The sequence below is a fragment of the Hypomesus nipponensis genome, chromosome 15 (genome assembly GCF_054491055.1).
Source record: "Hypomesus nipponensis isolate SF chromosome 15, ASM5449105v1, whole genome shotgun sequence".
Taxonomy (NCBI): Eukaryota; Metazoa; Chordata; class Actinopteri; order Osmeriformes; family Osmeridae; genus Hypomesus; species Hypomesus nipponensis.
The window spans coordinates 255,001-260,000 of record NC_140375.1 but is presented as its reverse complement, the minus strand read 5'-3'; the positions used below and the strand labels follow the sequence as shown (position 1 = coordinate 260,000).

At 47.1% G+C, this 5,000-nt stretch overlaps 15 non-coding genes and 2 pseudogenes across 15 annotated transcripts in view; all 17 read right to left on the bottom strand.

Moving 5' to 3' along the window:
• The window catches only part of LOC146255521 (5S ribosomal RNA), a 119-nt gene extending 70 nt beyond the window's left edge, over nucleotides 1–49 (bottom strand). The window contains exon 1 of the ribosomal RNA XR_014730459.1: nucleotides 1–49. This exon is cut by the window's left edge and continues 70 nt beyond it. This is a non-coding gene — a ribosomal RNA (5S ribosomal RNA).
• A 182-nt stretch (nucleotides 50–231) lies between these two features.
• On the bottom strand, nucleotides 232–350 carry LOC146255520 (5S ribosomal RNA). The gene has a single exon (XR_014731198.1). It is a non-coding gene; the product is annotated as a 5S ribosomal RNA (ribosomal RNA).
• A 176-nt stretch (nucleotides 351–526) lies between these two features.
• LOC146255519 (5S ribosomal RNA) lies at nucleotides 527–645 on the bottom strand. The gene has a single exon (XR_014731197.1). It is a non-coding gene; the product is annotated as a 5S ribosomal RNA (ribosomal RNA).
• Nucleotides 646–809: 164 nt separating this feature from the next.
• LOC146255518 (5S ribosomal RNA) lies at nucleotides 810–939 on the bottom strand (annotated as a pseudogene).
• Nucleotides 940–1,129: 190 nt separating this feature from the next.
• LOC146255517 (5S ribosomal RNA) lies at nucleotides 1,130–1,248 on the bottom strand. The gene has a single exon (XR_014730964.1). It is a non-coding gene; the product is annotated as a 5S ribosomal RNA (ribosomal RNA).
• Nucleotides 1,249–1,426: 178 nt separating this feature from the next.
• On the bottom strand, nucleotides 1,427–1,545 carry LOC146255516 (5S ribosomal RNA). The gene has a single exon (XR_014730618.1). It is a non-coding gene; the product is annotated as a 5S ribosomal RNA (ribosomal RNA).
• A 172-nt stretch (nucleotides 1,546–1,717) lies between these two features.
• LOC146255515 (5S ribosomal RNA) lies at nucleotides 1,718–1,836 on the bottom strand. Its single transcript, XR_014731196.1, has one exon. It is a non-coding gene; the product is annotated as a 5S ribosomal RNA (ribosomal RNA).
• Nucleotides 1,837–2,024: 188 nt separating this feature from the next.
• LOC146255514 (5S ribosomal RNA) lies at nucleotides 2,025–2,143 on the bottom strand. The gene has a single exon (XR_014730963.1). It is a non-coding gene; the product is annotated as a 5S ribosomal RNA (ribosomal RNA).
• Nucleotides 2,144–2,321: 178 nt separating this feature from the next.
• LOC146255513 (5S ribosomal RNA) lies at nucleotides 2,322–2,440 on the bottom strand. Its single transcript, XR_014730617.1, has one exon. It is a non-coding gene; the product is annotated as a 5S ribosomal RNA (ribosomal RNA).
• A 172-nt stretch (nucleotides 2,441–2,612) lies between these two features.
• LOC146255512 (5S ribosomal RNA) lies at nucleotides 2,613–2,731 on the bottom strand. Its single transcript, XR_014731195.1, has one exon. It is a non-coding gene; the product is annotated as a 5S ribosomal RNA (ribosomal RNA).
• A 188-nt stretch (nucleotides 2,732–2,919) lies between these two features.
• Nucleotides 2,920–3,038, bottom strand: LOC146255511 (5S ribosomal RNA). Its single transcript, XR_014731194.1, has one exon. It is a non-coding gene; the product is annotated as a 5S ribosomal RNA (ribosomal RNA).
• A 186-nt stretch (nucleotides 3,039–3,224) lies between these two features.
• Nucleotides 3,225–3,343, bottom strand: LOC146255510 (5S ribosomal RNA). Its single transcript, XR_014731192.1, has one exon. It is a non-coding gene; the product is annotated as a 5S ribosomal RNA (ribosomal RNA).
• A 178-nt stretch (nucleotides 3,344–3,521) lies between these two features.
• On the bottom strand, nucleotides 3,522–3,640 carry LOC146255509 (5S ribosomal RNA). The gene has a single exon (XR_014730616.1). It is a non-coding gene; the product is annotated as a 5S ribosomal RNA (ribosomal RNA).
• A 172-nt stretch (nucleotides 3,641–3,812) lies between these two features.
• On the bottom strand, nucleotides 3,813–3,942 carry LOC146255508 (5S ribosomal RNA; annotated as a pseudogene).
• Nucleotides 3,943–4,134: 192 nt separating this feature from the next.
• On the bottom strand, nucleotides 4,135–4,253 carry LOC146255507 (5S ribosomal RNA). The gene has a single exon (XR_014731191.1). It is a non-coding gene; the product is annotated as a 5S ribosomal RNA (ribosomal RNA).
• Nucleotides 4,254–4,437: 184 nt separating this feature from the next.
• LOC146255506 (5S ribosomal RNA) lies at nucleotides 4,438–4,556 on the bottom strand. Its single transcript, XR_014731190.1, has one exon. It is a non-coding gene; the product is annotated as a 5S ribosomal RNA (ribosomal RNA).
• A 178-nt stretch (nucleotides 4,557–4,734) lies between these two features.
• On the bottom strand, nucleotides 4,735–4,853 carry LOC146255505 (5S ribosomal RNA). Its single transcript, XR_014731189.1, has one exon. It is a non-coding gene; the product is annotated as a 5S ribosomal RNA (ribosomal RNA).
• Nucleotides 4,854–5,000: the final 147 nt, after the last annotated feature.

Genomic DNA, 5,000 nt, shown 5'->3' with positions numbered 1-5,000 from the left:
TCCGAGATCAGACGTGATCGGGCGTTGCCAGGCTGGTATGGCCGTACGAAATAAGTTGACAACCATAGGCTACTTATCCATATACAGATTTAGCAATTGACAATGCAAGGTGGTCTCTCTCTCTCTCTCTCTCTCTCTCTCGTGTCAAAATGAAAACAGCTTCCAGCCCCTTTCATGAAGGACTACTTGTGCATATTGCAAGATGTCAGTTTCTAAGTGAATGAGCAAAAGAGCATACAGCACCTGGTATTCCCAGGCGGTCTCCCATCCAAGTACTAACCAGGCCCGACCCTGCTTAGCTTCCGAGATCAGACGAGATCGGGCGTTGCCAGGCTGGTATGGCCGTACGAAATAAGTTGACAACCATAGGCTACTTATCCATATACAGATTTAGCAATTGACAATGCAAGGTAGTCTCTCTCTCTCTCTCTCTCTCGTGTCAAAATGAAAACAGCTTCCAGCCCCTTTCATGAAGGACTACTTGTGCATATTGCAAGATGTCAGTTTCTAAGTGAATGAGCAAAAGAGCATACAGCACCTGGTATTCCCAGGCGGTCTCCCATCCAAGTACTAACCAGGCCCGACCCTGCTTAGCTTCCGAGATCAGACGAGATCGGGCGTTGCCAGGCTGGTATGGCCGTACGAAATAAGTTGACAACCATAGGCTACTTATCCATATACAGATTTAGCAATTGACAATGCAAGGTGGTCTCTCTCTCGTGTCAAAATGAAAACAGCTTCCAGCCCCTTTCATGAAGGACTACTTGTGCATATTGCAAGATTTCAGTTTCTAAGTGAATGAGCAAAAGAGCATACAGCACCTGGTATTCCCAGGCGGTCTCCCATCCAAGTACTAACCAGGCCCGACCCTGGCCCGACCCTGCTTAGCTTCCGAGATCAGACGAGATCGGGCGTTGCCAGGCTAGTATGGCCGTACGAAATAAGTTGACAACCATAGGCTACTTATCCATATACAGATTTAGCAATTGACAATGCAAGGTAGTCTCTCTCTCTCTCTCTCTCTCTCTCTCTCTCTCTCGTGTCAAAATGAAAACAGCTTCCAGCCCCTTTCATGAAGGACTACTTGTGCATATTGCAAGATGTCAGTTTCTAAGTGAATGAGCAAAAGAGCATACAGCACCTGGTATTCCCAGGCGGTCTCCCATCCAATTACTAACCAGGCCCGACCCTGCTTAGCTTCCGAGATCAGACGAGATCGGGCGTTGCCAGGCTGGTATGGCCGTACGAAATAAGTTGACAACCATAGGCTACTTATCCATATACAGATTTAGCAATTGACAATGCAAGGTAGTCTCTCTCTCTCTCGCTCTCTCTCGTGTCAAAATGAAAACAGCTTCCAGCCCCTTTCATGAAGGACTACTTGTGCATATTGCAAGATGTCAGTTTCTAAGTGAATGAGCAAAAGAGCATACAGCACCTGGTATTCCCAGGCGGTCTCCCATCCAAGTACTAACCAGGCCCGACCCTGCTTAGCTTCCGAGATCAGACGAGATCGGGCGTTGCCAGGCTGGTATGGCCGTACAAAATAAGTTGACAACCATAGGCTACTTATCCATATACAGATTTAGCAATTGACAATGCAAGGTGGTCTCTCTCTCTCTCTCTCGTGTCAAAATGAAAACAGCTTCCAGCCCCTTTCATGAAGGACTACTTGTGCATATTGCAAGATTTCAGTTTCTAAGTGAATGAGCAAAAGAGCATACAGCACCTGGTATTCCCAGGCGGTCTCCCATCCAAGTACTAACCAGGCCCGACCCTGCTTAGCTTCCGAGATCAGACGAGATCGGGCGTTGCCAGGCTGGTATGGCCGTACGAAATAAGTTGACAACCATAGGCTACTTATCCATATACAGATTTAGCAATTGACAATGCAAGGTAGTCTCTCTCTCTCTCTCTCTCTCTCTCTCTCTCTCGTGTCAAAATGAAAACAGCTTCCAGCCCCTTTCATGAAGGACTACTTGTGCATATTGCAAGATGTCAGTTTCTAATTGAATGAGCAAAAGAGCATACAGCACCTGGTATTCCCAGGCGGTCTCCCATCCAATTACTAACCAGGCCCGACCCTGCTTAGCTTCCGAGATCAGACGAGATCGGGCGTTGCCAGGCTGGTATGGCCGTACGAAATAAGTTGACAACCATAGGCTACTTATCCATATACAGATTTAGCAATTGACAATGCAAGGTAGTCTCTCTCTCTCTCGCTCTCTCTCGTGTCAAAATGAAAACAGCTTCCAGCCCCTTTCATGAAGGACTACTTGTGCATATTGCAAGATGTCAGTTTCTAAGTGAATGAGCAAAAGAGCATACAGCACCTGGTATTCCCAGGCGGTCTCCCATCCAAGTACTAACCAGGCCCGACCCTGCTTAGCTTCCGAGATCAGACGAGATCGGGCGTTGCCAGGCTGGTATGGCCGTACAAAATAAGTTGACAACCATAGGCTACTTATCCATATACAGATTTAGCAATTGACAATGCAAGGTGGTCTCTCTCTCTCTCTCTCGTGTCAAAATGAAAACAGCTTCCAGCCCCTTTCATGAAGGACTACTTGTGCATATTGCAAGATTTCAGTTTCTAAGTGAATGAGCAAAAGAGCATACAGCACCTGGTATTCCCAGGCGGTCTCCCATCCAAGTACTAACCAGGCCCGACCCTGCTTAGCTTCCGAGATCAGACGAGATCGGGCGTTGCCAGGCTGGTATGGCCGTACGAAATAAGTTGACAACCATAGGCTACTTATCCATATACAGATTTAGCAATTGACAATGCAAGGTAGTCTCTCTCTCTCTCTCTCTCTCTCTCTCTCTCTCGTGTCAAAATGAAAACAGCTTCCAGCCCCTTTCATGAAGGACTACTTGTGCATATTGCAAGATGTCAGTTTCTAATTGAATGAGCAAAAGAGCATACAGCACCTGGTATTCCCAGGCGGTCTCCCATCCAAGTACTAACCAGGCCCGACCCTGCTTAGCTTCCGAGATCAGACGAGATCGGGCGTTGCCAGGCTGGTATGGCCGTACGAAATAAGTTGACAACCATAGGCTACTTATCCATATACAGATTTAGCAATTGACAATGCAAGGTAGTCTCTCTCTCTCTCTCTCTCTCTCTCTCTCTCGTGCCAAAATGAAAACAGCTTCCAGCCCCTTTCATGAAGGACTACTTGTGCATATTGCAAGATGTCAGTTTCTAATTGAATGAGCAAAAGAGCATACAGCACCTGGTATTCCCAGGCGGTCTCCCATCCAAGTACTAACCAGGCCCGACCCTGCTTAGCTTCCGAGATCAGACGAGATCGGGCGTTGCCAGGCTGGTATGGCCGTACGAAATAAGTTGACAACCATAGGCTACTTATCCATATACAGATTTAGCAATTGACAATGCAAGGTAGTCTCTCTCTCTCTCTCTCTCTCTCGTGTCAAAATGAAAACAGCTTCCAGCCCCTTTCATGAAGGACTACTTGTGCATATTGCAAGATGTCAGTTTCTAAGTGAATGAGCAAAAGAGCATACAGCACCTGGTATTCCCAGGCGGTCTCCCATCCAAGTACTAACCAGGCCCGACCCTGCTTAGCTTCCGAGATCAGACGAGATCGGGCGTTGCCAGGCTGGTATGGCCGTACAAAAAAAGTTGACAACCATAGGCTACTTATCCATATACAGATTTAGCAATTGACAATGCAAGGTGGTCTCTCTCTCTCTCTCTCGTGTCAAAATGAAAACAGCTTCCAGCCCCTTTCATGAAGGACTACTTGTGCATATTGCAAGATTTCAGTTTCTAAGTGAATGAGCAAAAGAGCATACAGCACCTGGTATTCCCAGGCGGTCTCCCATCCAAGTACTAACCAGGCCCGACCCTGGCCCGACCCTGCTTAGCTTCCGAGATCAGACGAGATCGGGCGTTGCCAGGCTAGTATGGCCGTACGAAATAAGTTGACAACCATAGGCTACTTATCCATATACAGATTTAGCAATTGACAATGCAAGGTAGTCTCTCTCTCTCTCTCTCTCTCTCTCTCTCTCTCTCTCGTGTCAAAATGAAAACAGCTTCCAGCCCCTTTCATGAAGGACTACTTGTGCATATTGCAAGATTTCAGTTTCTAAGTGAATGAGCAAAAGAGCATACAGCACCTGGTATTCCCAGGCGGTCTCCCATCCAAGTACTAACCAGGCCCGACCCTGCTTAGCTTCCGAGATCAGACGAGATCGGGCGTTGCCAGGCTGGTATGGCCGTACGAAATAAGTTGACAACCATAGGCTACTTATCCATATACAGATTTAGCAATTGACAATGCAAGGTAGTCTCTCTCTCTCTCTCTCTCTCTCTCTCTCGTGTCAAAATGAAAACAGCTTCCAGCCCCTTTCATGAAGGACTACTTGTGCATATTGCAAGATGTCAGTTTCTAATTGAATGAGAAAAAGAGCATACAGCACCTGGTATTCCCAGGCGGTCTCCCATCCAAGTACTAACCAGGCCCGACCCTGCTTAGCTTCCGAGATCAGACGAGATCGGGCGTTGCCAGGCTGGTATGGCCGTACGAAATAAGTTGACAACCATAGGCTACTTATCCATATACAGATTTAGCAATTGACAATGCAAGGTAGTCTCTCTCTCTCTCTCTCTCTCTCGTGTCAAAATGAAAACAGCTTCCAGCCCCTTTCATGAAGGACTACTTGTGCATATTGCAAGATGTCAGTTTCTAAGTGAATGAGCAAAAGAGCATACAGCACCTGGTATTCCCAGGCGGTCTCCCATCCAAGTACTAACCAGGCCCGACCCTGCTTAGCTTCCGAGATCAGACGAGATCGGGCGTTGCCAGGCTGGTATGGCCGTACGAAATAAGTTGACAACCATAGGCTACTTATCCATATACAGATTTAGCAATTGACAATGCAAGGTAGTCTCTCTCTCTCTCTCTCTCTCTCTCTCTCTCGTGTCAAAATGAAAACAGCTTCCAGCCCCTTTCATGAAGGACTACTTGTGC